This window comes from Tursiops truncatus, chromosome 20 (genome assembly GCF_011762595.2).
Source record: "Tursiops truncatus isolate mTurTru1 chromosome 20, mTurTru1.mat.Y, whole genome shotgun sequence".
In the NCBI taxonomy this organism is placed as follows: Eukaryota; Metazoa; Chordata; class Mammalia; order Artiodactyla; family Delphinidae; genus Tursiops; species Tursiops truncatus.
In genome coordinates, this window is record NC_047053.1 from 55672533 (window position 1) to 55696727 (window position 24195).

General features: G+C 41.9%; 1 long non-coding RNA gene across 1 annotated transcript in view; it reads right to left on the minus strand.

Annotated features, from left to right (window-relative positions):
* Positions 1 to 24195, minus strand: part of LOC109550490 (uncharacterized) — a 136640-nt gene that overhangs the window by 21094 nt on the left and 91351 nt on the right. Inside the window, exon 4 of the long non-coding RNA XR_002177006.3 lies at positions 21560 to 21647. This is a non-coding gene — a long non-coding RNA (uncharacterized lncRNA). The remainder of the gene's footprint in view (positions 1 to 21559; positions 21648 to 24195) is intronic.

The following is a 24195-nucleotide window of genomic DNA, read 5'->3' on the forward strand; positions in this document are numbered from 1 at the left end:
AAACTCTCCCCATGTGATTCTAACGTAAGAAGCTTGGCGAGAGAGAGTAAATCTGCTTTAACAAACTAATGTTTCAGGTCATCATGCATCACCATACTCAACACGAGCTGGGGTGGGCTAGCTCTTAAAATGTCTCTCCGCTTTTTAATATCAACTTCAAGCCGTAAATATCCCGGGTAGTGGTACTGTTGGTGGTATGGACGGCGCCAGGGCCGACTTCACGGGCCTGACACCTGTACGGTCACATAAGGCCCATAGTTAGAAGGGCTCTGTGTTTGATTTAATGCTCTGCTGTCACCTTCTTGAAACTCTTAATAATTTTTTTAAAAAGGGATCTCCTTTTTTATTTTGTACTGGCCCAGCAAATTATGTAGCTGGTCTGGGGTGGCATGCATTGAAGGGCAGGGAGTTTCATGGAGTGTGGGTAGAGAATAGTCATTGGCTAGTTTTTAGATCCAGTTAACTAGATGAAAATGAAGTCGTTAGGGAGGGTGTCACTCCACATCCAGAGGAGTCTTGAACAAGCCCGTCCCCTTGGCAGCCTTTATCTTGATCTTTAAAAAAGGACAGGGAAGATGGAGTAGGTGGTCCCTAGCATCACATCCAGTTCTGGCACGTGGCAAAAGCTTCTCTGTGTTCAGCAAAACCTACTTCCTGTTCATACTCCACACACAGCAAGACTTCAAGTGCAAACATCTCTCACAAATGGGTGTGGCCACGCATATGAGTCTGCTCGGGCTGCCATGACCAAGGACCGCAGACGGGGCAGCTTCGCCCACAGAAATCTCTTTTCTCACCATTCTGGAGGCTAGAAATCTGAGATCAAGGTGTCGACAGAGCTGGTTTCTTCTGAGGCCTGTCTTTTTGGCTTGTACCTGTCCATCATCTCCCTGTACCTGGTCTTCCCTCTGTATGTGTCTGTGTCCAAACTTCCCCTTCTTTTAAGAACACCAGTCATACCAGATTAAAGCTCACTCTAATGACCTCATCTGAACTTAATTACCTCTTTAAAGACACTATCTCCAAGTACAGTCACATTCTGAGTACTAGGGGTTCAGACTTCTACATATACATTTGGGGGGAACGTAGCTCAGCCCATAACACCATGTGATGGAGTGCTGACTAATAAAATACGGACAGCACTTAGAGATGCCACCTCAGGTCAATGCTATAGACATCCTGCATACACAGCTCCCTATTCCCTTGTCCCCCCTTCCACCTGGCTGGATAGAGACCACCCTCTGGGCAACCTTGAAAGCCACATGTTGAAAACCAATGATCCACAAGGTGGAAGGAGCCCGGGTCCCTAAGTCAGCACTTAAAGAAGAGCCACTCCACCAGAAACGCTCACACAGAAACGCGATGTGAATAAGAAACAAGCTGTTATGGGGTAGGCTCTGCGATTTCGGGGTTCATCTGTTATAGCAGCCAGTGCTATCACAGCTAAAATAATCACTCCATGAAGATTCAGAGAAATGGAGAGACCATGTTTGCTTTGCTTCAGTTAAGCGACTGCCGGTTATTAAGCACCTACTGGGGGCTTAGATTCACGCCAGGTGCTGTAGGGCACAAAAGAAATAAAAAGCACAGTGCCTGCCCTCCACATTGCGGGGAAGGCAATGGATCCTAAGAACACCATTAAATGCTGAATTGTAGAGAAATACCACCAAGTGAAAGTTTGAAAGAGTGGTTTACCCATGGAGGCTGGTGGCGTCAGAAAGGCTTCATTTGATGAGTTGGACGTTGACCTTGGCTTGAAGCCCAGGAGGAATTCAGATCAGTGTAGGGTATCCCAGGAAGGAGGATACTCATGCAGGAAACCAAGTGTGAGAAGAAGCCATGCGTAAGTGAGAAATGGTGAGAATTCTGCCCAACAGAAGCAGAGAATCCTGCTGGGGAGCGCTGCTAACAGAGAAAAGCACTACACCCAAGCCAGACTCAGACAAGCCTAGGGAGCTAGGTGATTATTTTAAGCTGGTTTATTTCAATACCGCAGTCCCGACTCAAACTTGATTGGGAAAATTCTTCAGAAAATTCTCCCTTGTGCCTTTCCCGTTGAATCTCTACCTCTTACTTGTCTCCTCTCTTGAGCACGTATTTCTGGAGCTTGTGAACAGATACTAAGATAGAACTCTAAAGCACAACCGCACCCCTGTGGCTCATGATTTCACTTTTATTTTGTTTTCATTCTACTATCATAAGTAAGTCTTATTTCTAACTCCCATTTTATCTTGTGTTTTTTTACACAACTGCTGCTACACAGGAAAGAATTTCCCTCTTTCCTCATTTATAATGTGACGAGGACTTAATTTTGGGTTCTCCAACGAACTATCACCATCCTCATCAGCCCTCTTTTAATCCCTAGCTTCCATCTGTTGCACCTTAATTTAACTCTTTTGTTCGGCGTCTCCCTCTATCTCTTGGCCACTTGTTACAAGACTCCAGCCAGCATTTCCTGCTGCACTCAGTAATACCACAGTAATAGTTTTTCCATTGAAAAATACCACAAGTACGATATTTCCAATGGAAATACCACAAGAACAGTGTTTCCACTGAGCGTACCACAACGAGAGTGCTTTTGTGGTACCTAAATTCTGAGTTGAACTCGTAATGTTCATCTTGGATTCATTATAACTAGAGCCCCTACTTTCTGGAAAGCACCAAAACGGGGATGGAATTTTTATTTGTAGTTAAAAAAATACAATAAAAATAAAAGTTGGATGATGCCAAGACAATTTTGCACTTGCTTTTGTGAGTAAAATATAAATAGATTAAGCAAGTGAAAGAATGAGGAAAAACTTCATAAAAATGTACAGAGAGGCTTAACAGCTGGAAAAGCAAGGATATGTGTGTGTGTGTGTGTGTGTGTGTGTGTGTGTGTGTGTGTGTGAGATAACATTTAAGGCAGCTCAGCAGCTGGGAAAGCAGCAACCTGTAAAAACACTTAACATTTATAGCCACTCAGTGGCTGGAAAACCAACTTCTCATAAAATCGATTTAACATTTTGGTCGCTGTTGAAGACATTTAATGCGTGCGTGTTTATATATCTCTGTTTACACTGTAGCCCCATGGATTTCAGTGGGTTTTAATAGTCATAACTTGGAAGAGACCACTTGAAACAGTTGAGGGTATATAATGTTTTGCATCATTTGACAATGACGATGTTTACCAACACATATAGATTGCTTTTAGACACTGGAGTAAGTGTACCTAGAGTCTGATTAATTATACTCTCTTTATTAACTTTTGCATTTGTACCATATCACTGATCTGCAGTGTCCTACTTTTGAAAGTCATTTTTTAAACAAAATTTCCAGTTGGAATTATTCTCTTATTTTCCAGGCGTTTAAGACTAAGCTTCTTAAATCCTGATCTGCCTGTAGTTTGGCAAACAAAATTATCTGTCAGGATAGCCCAGTTTTTTCCATTTCCCTTGTTATGTCTTAAATCAGTTCAGTTAAAGAGGGTAACATTTTGCTATTTTTTTCTTTCAGTTGTTTTTTTTTTTCCTCTTGGTTAGTTCCACAAAATGAACTTGATGAGCAACTTGTTAAAGAGAATCCCATTTTTTAAAAATTTGGTGTGGGAGGGAGGAATGGAATTGAAAAAAGAAAGTGGAATTAAAAAAAAATATCCTTGAAACTTTTAAAGTTAGTAATACTGGAGCAAAAGTTATATTGGAAAAGGCGCTAAAACTCTAAGGCACAGCCCATCATTTTATACATGTGTTACCTTGAAGATAAAGAAGTCACAATATCTTGAAACTTCAAGTTTCTACTTGTAAAATACAGATAATTGTACTTGCTTTACCTACTTCTCCTGAGAGCTTTGAGGCTCAAAGGATGTACTATGTGGCAATGTGTTTGGGTGATGTCAAAGCACTAGGCATAAAATATTATCATAACACAATAATAAAACTATAACTCTCATGAAAACTTCAGCACCTTAAAGGTAATAACTTGGGACTTCTCTGGTGGCGCAGTGGTTAAGAATCCACCTGCCAATGCAGGGGACAGGGGTTCGAGCCCTGGTCCGGGAAGATCCCACATGCTGTGGAGCAGCTAAGCCCATGCGCCACAACTACTGAGCCTGCACTCTGGAGCCCGCGAGGCACAACTACTGAGCCTGCGTGCCGCAACTACTGAGCCCGCGTGCCGCAATGAAGACCCAACTCAGCCAAAAATTTTGAAAACGTAAAAAGTAAAAGCAAGGATGTATACGTTCCTAGGCTTCCATTAAGTGGACATTTTTATCTCTTCAGAAGATGAAAGTTAGAGAAACTAGAAAATCAATAGACAGGTCATACACATGATCATGACACTGTCCACTCTGAATCCATGAAGTTATTTTCATCTGTTTTCTCCTCTGATCATAGCCCACCTCTGAGCAGAGGCATTCAAGGGGACTAATTATTCTTAACCTAGTTACTGTACTTAAGGTTCGAATCCTTTTTCTTCTGGAGAAAGGCTTTATGATTACTTATATCAGAGTTTCCTCAAAGCAACGCAGCGGAGCAGGACCCTAGATTATTACGGCGACATTTCATTATAGCACAGCAATATGACATTCTCCTCCCCTTTCTCCTTCTTCTTTTTATTCTTTATATTCCAAGGACAGGATCTACACAGAAAAACTTACTGCAACCATCTCTTTCCTACAAGGCATGTTTACGGCTTGGAACCCAGATGATATTATTATGCTCAGTGTGATGGCCTCAGCTGAGGTCTCCCCCAACCCCCCGCCGCCAAAATGAATAAAAGCCCCTTAACAGACAAACAGAGACAAAGATTTGAAATGTCAATTCTTAACAGTTCTCTAAATTTCTAGGCCACTGATCCATCCAGATTAAAAACAAATATTCATAACTAAGAGATGGTTGAAATCTGGAACGTCTAATTCCAGCCAGGAAGGCCCGGAGGTGTCCTCCCTTTTATTCATTTTATAATTGAGAATTAGTTTCAAGTGGTAGTAGAAATAAAGCATGAAAAAGAAAATAAAGTTGTTAAATGTTAGCCATTTGAGAGAACTTTCTCCTTAGAAACCCTGCTCTCTTCTAACGGAGTGGAAATAAAAGCAAGATTTGGGGGAGGGATGTGATTGAACTTGCCTATCACTCCATAAAGATGCTTATTTTGTGCTCAGGAAGAGCATTACGTTTTGGACATTGTATTAAGAAAGGACCAAACAACAATATGTCCAAGTGGGAAGGCATGGATATTTCAACCTCACAGAAAACCAAAGAAAGAACTGTTTTTTAAAAAGTGTAAAAACTAAAGAGGCGTGAACGAACGCCACAGAAACTCTCAACTAATCCCTGGGTTCCAGGTCACCAGGCACGGTTTCCACAGGGCTCAAACTGCTGTCCTTCCCTCCCTCCCTGGAGATGTCCAAACAGTGCAGGGTAACCACAGACCCCAGTGCTGTGCAGTCATCCTTCCTGCGGGAAGTGGCAAGACTGTTGATAGTAAAGAGACTTTCCAAAGTTTGAAAGTTGTAAACACGATAAATCACGAGCTGCTACGGCAGAACCAGCAGGAGAAAATGGGGATGGGAGTGGACAGCTTAACTGGCCCTGACTCTTCCTCATTATACTGCTACTGAAGCCAAAGAGCTTCTTCGAGACCCGTGGACACACGAGGTACTGGACTAGTACACGTAGTGAGGCTTCCTGAATATAAGCATTATAACACAGCGTAATCTTGGAGGGAACAAATTTAAAGGTAGAGGATACTGTGGAAGATGGTTGTATCCTCTTACTGATACATCTCTGACATCAGGGAACATAAAACTCTCATTAGGAACAGGGTCTAAACAATCAATAGCTAATGAACGATAGTTAATCTGAGAGTCTACATCTCAAACTCAGGAGATTCAAGAAAATCTGAATGGTAAGTGAAGTCTGATTGAGCAAAGCAGGTGACTTACCCACTTCATGGGTGGCACTTAACTTATAAACATTGCTACTGCTGGCCAAAAATGTTAAAACCAGAGATAAAAGCGAAGAGATGAAAGAAATGGGCAGTGTAAGAACATATAAGGATAAGAAGTAGCAAGACACTCCAGTGGAGATATAGTTGTGGATCCAGGAGGGAAAAAACAACAAAACTAAAATGAAACAAGAGGAGGGTACAGAGAGCAGAGGAGAAACTTCTGGAGAAAGATACTCTCTCTTGGCAAGGTGAATGGAAAATAAAACTGCAGAATGAAAGACTGCTTAAAAGAGCCGTCCCTAGTCTTCTGCCAGCACAGGCTAATCTGTATTTCTGGAACTAGCAGAAAGGATGTCAGTGGAAAGCCATGTTAGAGTCACCTTGTAACAAATATTTCACTGCACATGTGGCGTCAGGAGGGAACGGGACGAATTTAGGGTTCATGGAGTGAAGAATGGCTTCAGGAACTCCAAACATCCCATCCCTGAGCTTCAACTTCAGAACGTAGGCTCTTTCCTTCTAACTGCGCATGGGAAATGAAGAGAACAGGGGCTGGGCTGTCAATTAAGATTTAAAGCTGGCTCCACGGGAAGGGAACTAGCACCCATCCAGCTGTAAATGCTTCTTTAATGAAGTATGAAGGACCAAGCCTGACACCAAGAAAAATACTCCAGCAGAGAGTTCGAAGCTTTGAAAGACAGGGGAATAAGCTGCACCCGCCCCAGACTTAGCATTCTCATTCTTGAATTCGCTTTGGTTGGTGTGAAGGGTGATCCGTTTATGCTTCTCTGCCCACATTGCTTTTCATGTCATTATGATGACTGTTAAACTGTAGATCCCTAGAAAGTGACTCTTCCTTCAGTCTTTCCTTCCTCCTTTCCTCTCTTTCTCCTGCTTTTCCTTAACGATTTCTTGTCAATTCAGTTGAGAGTACAAAAAAAGTACAGCCTATTGAATTTTCACAAAATGAACATATCCTGTAAGCATAACTTGCGTGAGATCACAAAGCAGAAAGTTCCTAACGTTGCAGAAGCTCTGAACATCTCCCTCAAGCTGCTACCAAAGGTAAACATAGTCATGACTCGTGACAACATAGAGTAAATCTGCCTGTGTTTGAAATTTATATTATTAGATGCATAGAGTCTATTCTCCTTTGTATTTGGCTCCTTTTATGTTTGTAAGACTCATCCACAGTGTCGCGTGAAGCAATAGATGATTCATGTTCATTCTCCATGGTATGGCTAGACCACAACTTCATGTATAGACTCTTCTATTAATAGAAATTAATAGAAATTATTGTACATGAATACAATATTGTGTGTGTATAGGTGTGAATATGTGTATATACCTCTTTGGGGTGTATAGCCAGAGAAGTGGAATTGCTGATTTGTAAGATATGATTATCTCAGCTTTAAAAACCATTCAATATCCTCTTTGCCGAGTTCCTGTGCAAACCTTTTCCCCATTTTTCTGTTGGTTTCCTGCCTTTCCACTCTCTTAATGGTTTATTTTGAATGAACAGAAGTTCTTATTTTAATAGAGCTCAATTATCTGCTTTTTAAACCCTATATGGATAACTCGCTTTTTGTATCTTATTTAAGAAATCCTTGCCTACTTGACAATCATGAAAATCTTTTCTTATGTATTATTCCAGAAGTTTTGTTTAGTTTTACATTTAGATCTACATGCCATCTGGAATCAACTTTGGTGTATGGTGTGAGGTAGGAGGTGGAATTAGCAAAAACAGCAACCACGTAGTTAATTAGCAGGACAGAGAACAGAGGCTATCTGGGACATGACAACTATTTGTTCCAGGAAAGTCCTGCAAACCACCTTCTCCAGGCAAATATTTTATTTATCTAGGAAAGTTATGTCTCTCCTGTCAGGACAGTAGATTTCTCACCTGAACAAGCGGTTCACTTAAGCGGTTCACTTAAGAATCAGTTTACTTAACCTAGACTCATTTTAAGGCTCTCTGTCTGCCAATCCTAAACTATTATGTCACGGAATTTTCTAATCTCATTCAGTTCCCAGCCTTGAAAGATTTTATCTTTAACCACTTTGGTCCAAATCCCAAAGCTCCGAATACCTTGCTTTGACTTTTGTCAAACGTAGACCTAACGAATTTAGTTTCCATAATCAACAGGTTTTGGGGTGGTCTTTTCAGGAGTTGACAGCAGACAAGAGGAAAGGTGTGTTTGGGTCCTTAGAGATACCAAACTGACTTAGTTCCATTTACTGAAAAGAACACCTTTTCTGTATGCTATTGCATCTCACCTTTGTTAAAAATCAAGTAACCATACATGTGTTTTCTTTTTTTATGCTTTCTAGTCTGTTCTATTTGTCTACTTTATGCCAATACCACACTTTCATAAATACTACAGCTTTAAAATGTCTTATTACCTAGGATTCTGCATCCCCAAACTTGGTTGTCTTTTGAGCTTTTCTTGGCTAATTTTGGCCCTTTGTATTTCCAAATAAGTTCTGGAATCAGTCTGACAGTCTCCAGAAATACTTCCAAGGATTCTATTCAATCCATTGATCAGTTTGGGATAAATGTAATCTATAAACTACTGGATCTTCTAAATGCATGTATATTTATATCTGTCTTTATTTCTCTCACTAATGCTTTACAGTTTTCTTTGTAGATATTTTGTACGTCTATCATTAGATTTATTCCTAAGTATTTTACATGTTTTGATTAAATTACAAATGGTATCTCTTTGCTCTACTTTCTGTTTGTTGTATTCAGAGATCTTGCTAAAATGGCTCATTAAAGCAAATTCCTTATCTGTTATGGATTATCTACTCATGCAATCATGTCGTCTGTGAATAAAGATCATTTTATTTCTTTCCAAACTGTGCATGTGTGTAAATACTTTTTGCTAGCAGAGTAGCATTTTCCCTTACTGCAATATATCCGGTTTATGTGTTTTGGGTGGTCTTTGTGGAGCTGACAGTTGACAGAAGCAAGATTTATCTAACTCCTTTGAATTGCAATAGTTAATTAGTCCTGGGATTGGAAGCAGAAGACCTGAACTCAAGTCTGTTATAATTTTCAAAAGGGTAAAATTATGACTTTCATACAAATATACAATAAATAAGTGTACATTTAAAAAATTTAAGTCATTAATTAGGAAAGCTGTTAGATGTTAAAATCAGTTCAAGGGCTTCCCTGGTGGCGCAGTGGTTAAGAATCTGCCTGCCAATGCAGGGGACATGGGTTTGAGCCCTGATCCGGGAAGATCCCACACGTCACGGAGCAACTAAGTCCGTGCGCCACAACTACTGAACCTGCGCTCTAGAGCCTGCGAGCCACAATTACTGAGCCCATGCACCACAACTACTGAAGCCCGTGTGCCTAGAGCCTGTGCTCCGCAACAAGAGAAACCACCGCAATGAGAAGCCCGCGCACCACAATGAACAGTAGCCCCCGCTGGCTGCAACTAGAGAAAGCCCGCACGCAGCAACAGAGACCTAATGCAGCCAAAAATAAATAAATAAAATAAATAAAAATTTAAAATAAATAAATAAAGTAAAATCAGTTCAAAAGAAAAATCTGAACACAGATACAAATACAGGCGTTCAAGAATGCTGAGTAAATTTGCTAGTAGATGCAAATGGGTCTGTATCCACCAGGAATAAAATGCAGTATTTGAATCATCTTTTCCATAGGGTGGAAATCAATTGCAAAATCACCAGACGACATTAGCTTGCATCCCATCAGACAAGAATCATTTACGTTCCACTCTGTCTTTTACGACTTACAGAATTGTAAAATGGCTCAATCAATAAAAGGTTCAGATTCCTTTAAAAAGAAACCCAACATTTTACTGAAAGGACACCCAATAATCAGATGTCCATTTTCACATGTTTATCTTTGTTCCCCACAAACCTACAGAATATGTGATTTAGGCATGTAAATTAACATCCTTAAATATCAACTCTTCCATTTGTAAAGTAAGAATAATAGTTCTTATCTTATGAAGTATTGTGAGGACTAGGTGAAATGACTGTTATGAATACATTTGAATACTATAAAGATCTGTAAATGTAGATTTATTTAAATCTATCAGAATACTTATAAGAAAATGCTCATTTTAAGAGGCACCAGTTCAAACTTGTTCCAGTTCTTAGCTATATTCCACATATTCTTCATTATGACTTTCTCAAGTTTACCATAATTCTCCATTCCCAGGGTCTGGGCTTGAATTTTCTGTTCAAAGTCTCTTCAAGAATCCAGGATAAATGCTTGCAATTTGCAATTTGTGTTCTCTTTGTCCACACATAAGGACCTTTGAATAATAAACTAAGCATACTGCTTAAGAAGTAAGGCATGAATTGGTGCAAACACTGTGGAGAACAGTATGAAGATTCCTTAAGCAAAGCAAACACAGAGTTACCATATGATACCACAATCCCACTCCTGGGCATGTATCCGGAGAAAACTCTGATTCAAAAAGATACATGCACAAAACAACCAAACCAAACCAAACCAAAAGATACATGCATCCCAATCTTTATAGCAGCTCTATTTACAATAGCCAAGACACGGAAGCAACCTAAATGTCCATCAAAAGATGAACGGATAAAGAGTACATATATATGTATCATATATAATGGAATATATATTTATATAATGGGATAAATAATGGAATATTATTTAGCCATAAAAACGAATGGAATATTGCCATTTGCAGCTACATGGATGGACTTAGAAATTATCATACTAAGTGAAGTAAGTCAGATATTATACAACTTATAGGTGGAATCTAAAAAATAACATAAATGAATCTATTTACACAACAGAAGCAGACTAACAGACTTAGAAAACAAATTTATGGTTATCAAAAGGGAAAGGGGGGGTGGGTAAATTAAGAGTATGGGATTAATAGATACACACTACTAGATATAAAATCGATAAGCAACAAGGATTTACTGTAGAGCACAGGGAGCTATATTCAATATCTTGTAATAACCTACAATGGAAAAGAATCTGAAAAAATAATAATATGAACATATGTAACTGAATCACTTTGCTGTACACCTGGAACTAACACAGTATTGTAAATCTAAATTTACAAATAAGTAAATATACTTCAATTAAAAAAACATAAGGCACAAGTAATGGGATTAATGTATCTTAAGAAGTGACTATGACTTCTTAGTCATTGTGCTAGGTTTTCTATACACTCTATTTAATATAATTCAACACTTACAATAGCCCTGTAAGATACTATCCTCAAGGAGAAATCAAAGATCAGAAAGTTTAAGTACTTGTTCTAAAATAGTGAATAGTAGATTTGGGTTATAAATCCAGTCTACACAATTTCAAAGTCCATTTTATTTCTCTATACTTTGTACAAAGAAGCTAAAGGAAGGTGAGCTGGGAAACAAGGTCTCTCCCTAAATTAAACCAAACCAAATAACTTCTAACTTCTATGTCCTTAGAATAAAGACACATACTAATTGGCAGCCTATTCACTATAGGTAGACTATGACCTTAAATTGGCAAAAGGAGACCTAGTAGAAGTAGGACCTGCAGGATGTGACTTTCTTTGCCTTCTCATTGCCAGGAATGCAGTTGATTCTTAATAAATAGATCTCTGATGTAATTGGTAAGCTCAAAAAATATGCTTCTAATAATCACTAGCTAACACACTGATTGCCAATTTATTCTGTTGGTTTAAATAAGATTTTCTTTTCTAATATATATTAGCCAGAGAAGACCACAGTATTTTATTTGAACTCTGATCTTTTTACCAGGATATTTCCCTTGTAATTCTTTATTTTAACAGTTCTGCTACTTTGGATTACAAATGTTTATATTGACACTGTAATGAATCCTGAAAACCAGTTTTATAGATAGTCGTGTAGATATACATGTATATACAGATATGGATGTAGGTATACAGATATACGGGATGTCTATCTATCTACCTCTATATGATTCATATAGATACGATTACATATTCTCTCCAGAATGCCTCCAGTTTCTTTGGTCAACTTCTTTTTTTTTTTTTTGTGCAGTATGCGGGCCTCTCACTGTTGTGGTTTCTCCCATTGCAGAGCACAGGCTCCGGACGCGCAGGCTCAGCGGCCATGGCTCACAGGCCCAGCCGCTCCGCGGCATGTGGGATCTTCCCGGACTGGGGCACGAACCCGTGTCCCCTGCAACGGCAGGTGGACTCTCAACCACTGCACCACCAGGGAAGCCCCAACTTCTGTCATTTTTTTATGAGGATTCTAGAAGTTAAGAATTTTACTTTTATTGCCATTTTGCAGAAGAGGAAAAAGTAAATATAAACTAACTTCTCCAAGTTGACTAAATTAGTTTCCAAATGAGGAATAGAAGGAAGCTGGTGGACTGACATTGTTTCCAGTATTTAATTGTGCTGAAACTTTACAATAACTGTGAAAGGGTCATAGACTATGATCCTAAAAGAAACCTTAAAAACCGTACGTATTTCTTCACGGCGAGTGCGCCTGCGGGCCACAGGAGCCACCCAATCTGAATGTTAAGCATTTTCCAAATGACTGGATATAGCTCAGAGGGTGTAAATCTTAACTGACAAAATTCCCTCCCCCCACCCACACACTCGCACACACATACACGGCCAAATAACAGACAAGGCAGAGGTCTTCTAGAAGGACGAGAACATGGGCATGTAAAAGCTAGGTAAGGGAAAACGGTTCTCAATCCCAGCTGCATGTTAGAATAACTTGGAAGAGCTTGTTAAACGACCAGCCCATTTCCAGAAGTTGCAGTTCAGTTGCTCTATTACCAGTGTTAATTTTAAAAGCTCCCTGGTGACTCTAATGTGCAACCAGGACTGAGACGCACTTGCTACAGGGATTTTAACAAAAGCCAGAAGGGATGAATAATTTCGAAGGAGACACAAAATGATATTCCACAAATTATCTCCCAGTTTCCCAAGGGACCTGGTACCAGTTTTCTATAGAGAGGGCAGCTATGAGGAACTAAAAGAGTTGAGGAAAGAGCTGGGTCTCTTAGGATGTTATAAGAGAGTGAAAGGGCAAGATGATGCTACTATACAGATGTAAGCTGTTATACAGAGGATGGATAAACAACAAGGACCTACTGTACAGCAGAGAACTATAGTCAGTATTCTGTGATAAACCATAATAGAAAAGAATATGAAGAAAATATATATATATAACTGAATCACTTTGTTGTACAGCAGAAATTAACACGACATTGTGAACCCACTCTATTTCAATTAAAAAAAAAAAGATGATGCTACTCTAGGTCCTAGGAATAGAGTAGAACACAAATAAGAAGTTCTTTTTCCAAATTTCATTGTGGTGAATCTAAGTTGATGTGCAAGAATTCAAACCAAACAGGAGTTGCAGGCACACTGATACTGGGACCAGCTTGTTGAAGGTCAAGGGCAGGATGGGATAAATAATTTTCAGGATCTAGTGCACAATAAAAAGGAGGGACCACTGTTTAAAAAAATGACTAAGAATTCAAGACATCAACAACAGAGCCTTAAATCAAGCAGGAGGATTTTTTTAAGGGGAGAAACCGGTGACCCATGAAGCTGGTCCTGAACAGGATGACAGAGGAAGGGTCCCCTTGAGAGAATCTGGAAGATGGTTGTACTGCGGGTGCACACTTGAAAGTCCTCGGAAGGGAAGTGAGGAATTGAGAGCAGTTGAGATTCCAGTCATCTTGATGTTGTGAACTTTGTTAAAGAAAATGTCTTGCACTTTTTAAGCAGCTTTAATTTTTTATTTTTAGCTTTAATTTTTAAAATTATATCCCAATGTCACACAGTAAAATTCATTATTTGGAGTGTACAGTTCAGCTTTCACCATCAAACGTAGTATTAAGCGTAATATGGGAAAGATACCTTTTCTAGATGAAGAATTCTGGATTGACAGGTGTGTCTGTCTTTGCATGTCAGGACTTTAAAGATGTCAATTCATTACCTTCTACCTTGCACGGTTTCTGATGAGAAGTGTACTTTAATCCTTATGTTTCTTTCTCTGTAATGTCTCATTTTCTCTGAATGTCTTCAATTTTTTCCCTTTACATTTAGTTTTCTGCATTTCGGATATGATATGCCTAGATGTGTCTATGTCTCTCTCTCTTTAAATTTATTCTGCTTGATGTTCTCTGAGTTTCATGGATCTATGTTTTGCTGCCTTTTGTTATTTTGGAAAATTCTCAGCCTTTTCATCTTCACTTATTTTTTATCCCCGCTTTCTCTGTCCTTTCCTTCTGGGATTTCAATTATGTGGACTTTTCATCACTTGGTATCACTGAGTGGCTCTTCCACACTCTATTCTGATTTCTCTTTATGTATGTAATCTTATATAATCTATCTTTTCTCTTTGTGTTTCAGCACTGGAAATTTCTACTGACCTATCTTCAGGCTCACTAATTCTTTCCTTGACTATGTCAGGTCCAACGGTTAACCTGCCTGTATTGGGTTGAATAGATGCCCCCCAACCACACAATATTCATGTCCTTCCCAGAACCTCAGATGGTAAACTTATTTGGAAAGAGTTAAGATGAGGTCACACTGAGGTAAGTTGGACCTTTAATCCAGGATGACTGGTGTACTTATAAACAAGAGGTGAAGAGACAGAGCCACAAAGAGAAGACAATGCCATCTGAAGACACAGAAGACACACAGGAAGAATGCCATGTGACAACAGAGGAAGAGATTGAAGTTATCCTTCCACATGTCAAAGAACACCCGCAACCACCAGAAACTAGGAGATCGCCATGGAACAGATTTGCCCTCTGAGCACCCTCGGAAGGGACCAACCCTGTGGACACCTTAACTTTGGACTTCCGGCCTATAGAACTAGGAAAGAATAAATTTCCGATGTTTTAAGTGCCCATTTCTGGTATTTTGTTACAATAGCTCTACGAAACTAATACACTGTCATACATTTTTCTTATATGTGGCATCTAAAATATGGCACAAATGAACCTATCTGTGAAACAGAAACAGAATCACGTGTATCGAGAACAGACTTGTGGTTGCCAAGAGGGAGTGGGGTGGGAGAGGGCTGGATTGGGAGTTTGGGGTTAGCAGATGCAAACTGGTATATACAGAATGGATGAACAACAAGGTCCTACTGTAGAGCACAGGGAACTATATTCAATATTCTGTAATAAACCACGGTGGAAAAGAATATAAAAAAGAATGTATATAGATGCATAACTGAGTCATTCTGCTGTACAGCAGGAATTAACACAACACTGTAATTCAACCATACTTCAATCAAAGATAAATTTTTAAAGAGTCATTTTTGTCACTGTGTTATATCTAGTATTTCTGTTTGATTCTTTTAGTTTCCATCTCTTTGCTGAAATGATCCATCTAATCTGGCATTTGTCCTCTTTTTTCATAACCTTTCATAGTGCTATTAAATTGCCTTGATAAGTTCCAACATCTGTGTCATATCTGAGTCTGGTTCTGTTAATTGTGCTGTGTCTTGGCGGTGTGTTATGCGGGTTTTGTTTGTTTGTTTTTTTTCTAGTACGCCTTGTAATTTTTTCCTGAAAGCCACACATTTTGTGTAGGGCAGCAAAGACTGAGGTAAATAGATTTTAATGTGTGGAAATGGGCTCGTGTTTCCTTCTGCTGAGTCTTTAGTCTGGGGTTGGAATCAGTCTAGGGCAAGAGTCAGTCGAACTGGGTTTGGGGTTTATTGTTGCCATGGTTACCCGGAGTGTCCCACAAGCGTCAGCTTCCTCTAGTGTTTAGGGTGGTGACTGGTCTGCCAGAGGGTTTTCCTTATCCTCAATTTCTGTTCCACTCCCAGCTTTAAGTCTCCTCTGTACACTGTGTGTCGGGAGGGTCTTTCTCCTGCAGTTTTCCACGGCATTTGTTACTCAATGCTGATGTGACTGGGGCGGGAAGCAACGTCCTTGTTATTCTGGATAAACCTCAGGCTTAGATAAGCACCATGATCCCAGGCCTTGGGGATCCGGCCTGCTGTGCCCCTGCCCCATCCCCAGCTCTTGCTCCCAGTCTAGACAAGCACCACGATCCCAGGCCCTGGGGATCCGGCCTGCTGTGCCCCTGCCCCATGCCCAGCTCTTGCTCCCAGTCTATATTCCTGTCCCTCTCGCAGGCTTAGAGGACATGTGCTGTTGTTGTTCCTGTCCCCCAGCTGTAATGAGTTTTAACCAGTGACCTAACATCTAGAAAGCTCCTTACCCATCCTGCCTCCCAGGCTGTAAGGCTCTTACTGTGTAGGTGAAATGGGGGCTCACGCTTCTCCCACAGTGACCACTACCGTCCCACCCTCCACAGCCCTGAACAGTTAGGGATGCTTTCTCAAGACCCTCACCCGTCTTTTTCTGAGCATCCAGGGAAGTCCAGAGCCTGCCAGTAGGTGTAAACTATTCCCGTATTGGCAGCCCACAGGCCTCCACACTCTCTCCAGCCCCTACCTGCCCCCTCCCAATGCACAAGCAATTCTAGCTGAATTCTTTCGCCTGTGTCTCTGGTTATATTGGTGCCAGGTAAGCAAGTGGCAGAACCACTGCTCTCTCTTCAGGTGTCTGCCTCTCCCTAGACTCTGGGCTAGCTCACCGCTCTGAAACCTCAGCTCTCCGATGAGTTTGTGACAAATCATGACCTCAGTTTGCCCAACACCTTTTGTGGTCCCAAGGTTGGAACTTCCCTGGTGGCGCAGTGGTTAAGAATCTGCCTGCCAATGCAGGGGACACGGGTTTGAGCCCTGGTCTGGGAAGATCCCACATGCCAAGGAGCAACTAAGCCCGTGAGCCGCAACTACTGAGCCTGCGCTCTAGAGCCCGCGAGCCACAACTACTGAGCCCGCATGCCACAACTACCAAGCCTGTGCTCTAGAGCCCATGAACCACAACTACTGAAGCCCGCGTGCCTAGAGCCCGTGCTCCACAACAAGAGGAGCCCCCGCTCGCTACAACTAGGGAAAGCCCGCACGCAGGAACGAAGACCCAAAGCAGCCAAAAATAAATAAATAAATTTATATCAAAAAAAAAGAATGAAAAGATCATGTGGTCTTGCAGCTTGCCTCTGTCGGCTCCTCACTTTAACTCCACCTGTAGCAGGTGTTCTTTTGGGTAACTCTGCCCCGAAGTTTTCTGATCACCTTTGTTGGAACAGACCCTGACTTGTGTGGCCAGGTTGCCCGACACACAAGCACTCACAGCTCAAGCTCCGAAGAACTTTCATAGCAACGCTGATGTAACACTGTCTGTGACCTCGCCAAAAACCCTGAAATTTCACAGCGGGAAGAATCCTCCAGGATCACCTAACACAGTTATCCATTTCTCAGCTCAGGATATTCAGGAAGACGAAGTGACTTGCTTCACAAATTGGAAGCAAAACAAGAGCTTTTCCCAGATCCTTTGACGTACTTATCTCCCCTGTAATTTATTTGTACGTCTATTCATTTCTGAAAAAACATTTATTGAATGCTACTTCACGATGGGCCCTCTTCCAGCCACTCATGTGAAATGCAGAGCAAGACAGGTGTAGCCCGTGTCTTCCAGGCAGTGCATCCTGCTGACTTCAGCAAAATGCCCAGTGTCAGTTTCTCCAGTCAGTCACGACGGACATGCAGGGGGACCAGGAAGCAGAGAAGTCTTAGGGCCACTGAGACCACGGACGAGGACCCAGTCCCGGAACTGCTGCCTCTCGTTGATACGCACTGCCCCCACTGCAGAACACTTAGCTTCTAAAACTTAGTTCCTCTCACTTCGGATTCTAACCTTGGATCCAATCCCCCTTTTAACAGAGTCTCTGAAAACCATGTAAAACTACTCAGCAGTCCTTGAACCCTCACACCTGGTTATGAACTTATTCAGGAAAAGGTCTACCTTGCCCCAGGCCCAAACAGTCATGAAAACAGATAAGAGCATCTTCTCCAGCGATGGAGAAGCACCTCCATTTTCATGGTGGTTCTCAGTGGGGGCAGTTCTGCCTCCCAGGAACCGTGTAGCCATGTCTGGAGACGACTGGGAAGGGGTGCTCCTGGCATCGAGTGGGCAGAGGCCAGGGCTGCCGCTCACCACCCTGCAGTGCACAGCACAGCTCTCCTCTAACACCAGCAACACAGAGCCCCAAATGTCAACCCCAAACGCCAACTGTGTCCAGGTTGAGAAACTCTTACCTAGAGCTCTGGTCCCCTCACACACAAGTAACCATAACCCATGAAGCTCCACGGCCCTTGAGATCCACTCGGGATAAATTAGTATAACTGCTTTAAGTAGACTCCAATCCAGACCCTTCAGCGGATCCCAAATCACCTTGCTTGGTCCAGTTTCATCCCTAATGAGGAACCACAGTATGTTATTCCACACACATAAATGCTCACATAAAAGAAGGAATCTCAATCGCCAACACAGGGTGTACGCACCACCACTGGATTTCCTGGTAGTCTTCAACACCACATGAAACTGCTATTAACATTAGCTGCATTTTCTGTTACCCTTAATGATAAATAAATTATAGGTTTAAAGGCCTATCAAAATACAAGAAAGATATACTTTCCCCACAAACCTGGAAGAGACTGCACAAGAAACTAGAAATGTCAACATCGTGAAAAATACAGTAATCCCGTTTTAAAATAGAATACTACCAACCCCACTTCTGAACTAAACCTATCCAAGATGTGATAGACTAAGGTATTTGCTCTAAATATCATCAGTTCACCTCTTGAACTACTCAAAACTTGTATTCCCTAGTTGACAAAAACGGAATTGTTGATGCCAAGGGAATTCAAGGACTAAAGATCAGTTCTTTTAACACAACTGCTAAGGCAGTAAGTAATCATGTGTCACATACACAGCTCACACAGTAAAGAAGCCTGATGTGCATAAGCAAAAGCAACCTTCCTTACTGAATTCTCGTCATGTGCTTCTTCGTGGTCTGCACAACTGAGATTCACAACCTTGAAAGGCAGGTATTATTTTCTCCAGGTTAAGATTTTTTTTTTCCTTTCTTTCTTTCTTTTTTTTCTTTTTTTTTTTGCGGTACGCAGGCCTCTCACCGCTGTGGCCTCTCCCGTCGTGGAGCACAGGCCCTGGACGCGCAGGCTCGGCGGCCATGGCTCACGGGTCCAGCCGCTCCACGGCATGTGGGACCCTCCCAGACCGGGGCACGAACCCGCGTCCCCTGCATCGGTAGGCGGACTCCCAACCACTGTGCCACCAGGGAAGCCCCAGGTTAAGATTTTTTCAAAAGCCTCCAGCAGGTAGACAACATGCCACAGGTCACACGGAAGGAAAATCGACTCCAGCTAGATTTAGACCCAAGTCCCATACTGTTTCTCCCACGGCCCTCTCTGCAGGTGGTCTTGGCACCTGGCATCAGTACTTCATGGAAGGGTACCCATCTATGCACCCTCCCTCAGCTCCTCAGGTTGCTCTTCTACAGCCCATGCCCTCTGAGAGTCTGCGGGCTCAAGGGGCATAGGAAAATCAAAGTTTACCAGAGCCAGGTCCCTAATTAGTCCAGGAACATCAACTCACCTAACACGGCTTCATTTTGTTCACCTTCTTTAGAGTGGATGACACCACCAGATTGGGCACGACTAGCTGGACCAGTTCCACTTAGTCAGTGACCTAAAATTGCCTTTGATCAGAAGCAAACGTGGTTTGTGGAATGGACTGGTTTTAGATGCCAAAAAAACAATGATTTTTTTGGAGCTAGACAAACACTGGGAACGCTTACTAGCAACCACAAAGTTAGTGTATTTGATCTTCCACGCTTGACGTCAAGACAAGGTTTTTAAATATCCTAGTATTTGGCTAGCTCTCAACTTAGCATTAGAGATGTTTAGAGATAATTGTAGTTAATAATATTGACACATAAAAGGAAGGGGGTCACTTACAAGAAGAAAACAGGCAGATTTAAATAACAAACTAGTACAAAGAGCAGTAGTGCTCAACCCTGACACACAAGAGAAGCCTTGAAAAATGCAAATGCCGAGTCCCACTCCAGACCAACTGAGTCAGAATCCTGGGGGACGGAGGGAGCAGTTGCACTGTTTTCAAACTTCCCGGGTTGGTTATTACGGACGGCAAGTGCTGAAAATGATGGCGGAGAGAGGGTTTGAGATAGGCGGTTCTGTGTGCAAACCTCAGCTCTGATATTACCAACTGCACACGCTGAGAAAACCCATAAATCCTCTGACTTTCCCTTTCCCCCCGTGATGCAGCGTAAGTGGTCTTTGCCACTTCGTGGTGCCTTAAGGATGAAGGCAAGATACATCTGTCACATAACACTGGGCCAATGTCATTATTACTCTTAAGATTCACTCTGTCCATATTCTCTTAGAAGTAAAGGATTTAGTTCTAAAATGGGTAAACAGACCAGTCCTCAGAGGCCCTGAAACGACTCATCTTTGTTTCTTTCTATGATCTGGGTTGAAATCAAGTGACTTGCTATTGGAGCACAGAGGAGAAGGCTGCTGGTTCTGATTGCACCGAGGTGATCTGTGGGCCAGAGGCTGGAACTCTGGGCACCCCTCACCAGCATGAATGCAGAGTTTTGCTAGGATCCTGAACAGAATGGGCTTCCGTTAGCCACAGAATCAAAAGTAGGTAACAACCGCATCAAAACACCTATTCAAAGTGACTGCTAGTATCCAGAAAGGCTGCTAGGCACTTTGCAGTCCTTACTGCATTTGTACCTCACTTTGGCCCAACATTAGAGGTATAACCTCAACTTCACCAACAAAGAAATCGAAAGAAAACAGCGTGTCAAAAGTCTCCCAATTAGTAGGTGGCATTTCCTGCATCTGAAGCCATGTTTACTTGATTCAAAATCCTACTCTCTTAACCAGTGAATTTACTGTGCCCGGAATGAAGAGAGAACACAGCACGGAAAGGATGAAAGCGCCGCCCTGACTACCGCTGGACTTGCATCCTCCTAAGTTGGCTCCTTCCCAGGTGAGCTAACTTATACATTTATGGCTCCAGAGAGGTATCAGTTGTCAGGTTTACGCAAAACAATCTTCTGGGATATAGACTAATACGCAGACTTCCAGGTCCTACCTGCCAGTGATTCAGAAACTGTAGGTCTGCGATGGAGCCCCGAATCTGCCTTTTTAGCATTCATTCTAGGTTTCTCTAATACACATTGTTTCTGTTTCGCTTCCTTTGAGAATTATGTTTCTATATGTTATCTATGGCTTCTATTTTGTTGCTTTAAACCTACTGCCCTAAAACAGGAGACTCTGGGCCAAAACAAACCAGCCACCTGTTTTTGCAAATAAAGTTTTATTAGCACACAGCCACCCCTGTGCATCATCTATGTCTGCTTTCATGACTGCAGAATCGAGTATATGCAACAGAGCCTGCGTGGCCAAGCAAAGCAGAAAATATTTACTGTCTGGCCCTTTACAGCTAAAGTTTGCCAACCCCTGTCCTAAAATGACTCTACTGCCAGACTTTGGCAAAAGTGTGGACCACGGATTAATTTAGAAATGCTTTTCTGTATCTAACATCGTCTGAGTTGTTCAGCTTCTGGGATTCAATGAGTGCATGAAAATGTATTTTATTCATGAAAAACGTATCATTCATGATGTCTTGAGCCACGCCTGCCAGAGGAGTGCTTAAATAAATTACATTATCTCCTTTTCCTACCTTCTGATGAGCCGCAAATCCAAGGGCAAGAGAAACAGATTTTTCTCTAGCAGAGGACCAAGAAAAAAGCAGGTGTTCTCCATCAAATCTGCAAGACAAATGGAGAAAAGTCTGAGGAATTCATTAAGAATCCTTCTTAACTTATTTACTTGAAAAAAAAAAAAAAGGTTAGGAAAGGCATAGGCTTTCCCTGTTGCCATATACTTAAAAAAATATCCAGATTGAGGGGAAGGGCCAATTGACATGGTGGAGGTAACTTCTTCCAGTTGCCGTGACTCTGCCAGGAAAGTTAACCCACCTGTTCCCCTGCAACCCATCATTATGCAAAGGCAACAGCTGCCACACTAGGCCAAGCTCCTTTGGACCAGAGGGAAAAGGGGACAATCATCAAGCCAGAGAAGAGAAAAGATGAGGAAGATCACAGTCAAGGGACCACCAGAGGGAAAAGGGGACAATCATCAAGCCAGAGAAGAGAAAAGGAGATGAGGAAGATCACAGTCAAGGGACCAGAGGGATGTCGTCTGGACCCGCAGCAGGAGGAGATGGCAAAGACGACGTGGATCAATAGGAACTCAGCGGTGATGCAAGAGGGCCTGATACGGGGCAGGCACGCGAGCGGTGCTCAATGCTTGTTGAACGAATGCGCTTAGGAAAGTAAAGCTGAATTGGGGGTTCCAAAGAGAAAAGCAACGCTAGGAGTTCAAGGAAGGGAAATAAAAACATTATTTTTTTACACATAATCATCCGGTATCGTATGAATTATCTCTAAGTATTTTCCCACTAGGGAAAAATAAAAGCCCAAATTCCTCCCTTCAAGCTCCGTTTCCTGGAGGAGTTAAAAAGGCTTGACCAGGTCTAGACACATTTTGTGCTCATTCCTATGCATAAGTGGCGGGGTTCCCGGATCCGCTGCGGCTCTCCCCACCTTGGCTTGCTGCACCGCAGGTTTCACCACAGGCTTCAACGGGAAGTATGTACTCTTTGCGGGACGCTACTTAGCTTCTTTTTAAGAGCTGAGCTACATGCAGGTATTTGTGACTCCAGGTCCTATTTAGGGAAACAAAATCACTGCCAGTGCGAGCGCAGTGAACGTTTTAGCAACCAACGACGTGGCCTTGGGATGGAGACGGTCTGGGGGAGCGAGTGGACCAGGCTCATTCCTCAGCCCTGGGAAAGCCAGCAGCTGCTCTGGCAGGTCGCTGTGTCTGATGCTGAGAAATGGTCATCGCTAGCGGGAGTAGGGTTCTGAGCTCCTACCTGGACTGCAAGAATGGCAGGGATTCTGAAACACTATTCTTCATACCAGGGGACTCAAGGAGATTCTACTTTTGCTTCTATACGTTAACCAGGAATCCCACAGAGTTTGTATTAGTCAGGATTCTCCAGAACGACAGAATACCCTATGGGTAGGGTATATGTATAATGTATATGTGTGTGTGTATATATATATGTTCCTATACACGTACAGGATTGTGCTTTATACACATCAATACACATCCTGTACACAGGCTCTAAGTACTCTAAGCCCAATTAACAGTATATATTCCAACATACATATATAGGATATATGTATCCCATGTATGTGTGTTGTACATATAAAGAGATACATTACAAGAAACGACGAGGAACTGGCTCACACAATTACGCAGGCTGGCGAGTCCAAAGTCTGCAGAGCTGATGTCCCAGGTCAGCCAGGATAGACCCAGGAAGAGCTGACGTCCCCGCGCTAAGGTCATCAGGCAGGGAGAGCTATAGTTTGAAAGCCTCCAGGCAGAGAATTCTCTCTCACTTGGAGGAAGGTCAGACCGCTGTCCCAGCCAGGCTTTTAGCTGATTGGACGAGGCACACCCACACACCCACATGAGGAGGGCAACCTGCTTCACCTCATCCACAAACGTAAATGTTAATCTCATCCAAAGAAAATAAACCCTCCCAGAAAACACCCCAAATAACATTGGACCAAATATCTGAGCACTCTGTGGCCCAGTGAAGTTGACACATACAATTAACCGTCACAGGGTTAATTCCAGCTGAGCTGCCAATTAAATATTCTAGGTCCAATGCAAAGTGTTCTCTAATGCAAACTGGTTGACCTTTGATGAAACTTTGATTTTTGCATTGTAGCCAATCCGCGTTTATGAAGCCACTCACACCATTAAACAATCTTTCTGGATATTTAGAAAATATCAATGCTTGAAAACGAGCTAGCCCATTTACATTCCATTAGGCAGCACAGAACATTATAAATAGAATAGATAGACATTTTCAGATTTTTTTTCCTCTTCTTTGTCGGTTTTCTTCTTAGATAAAACAAAATTTGAATAATTCAGGGTTCCCCATACACTCTCTGGGCTCTCCTACCTGTATATTTTCATTCACTCTCTCCCCGAGGCTTTGAACACGTTATCCTACCAGCTCTGGATAGATTATTCATTTATTCACTCATTCAGGTTCCCTTCAAATACTCACTTCTCCATTAATATCTACTTGAACTCTCTCACTCAAAAAATCTTTGACTCATTTGAGAGGCCATCTATTGTATTCCCAACTTTTGAATTCCACTTCTTTCTTTCTTTCCTTCCTTCCTTCCTTTCCTTCCTTCCTTCCTTCCTTCCTTCCTTTTTCTTTTTTTCGGA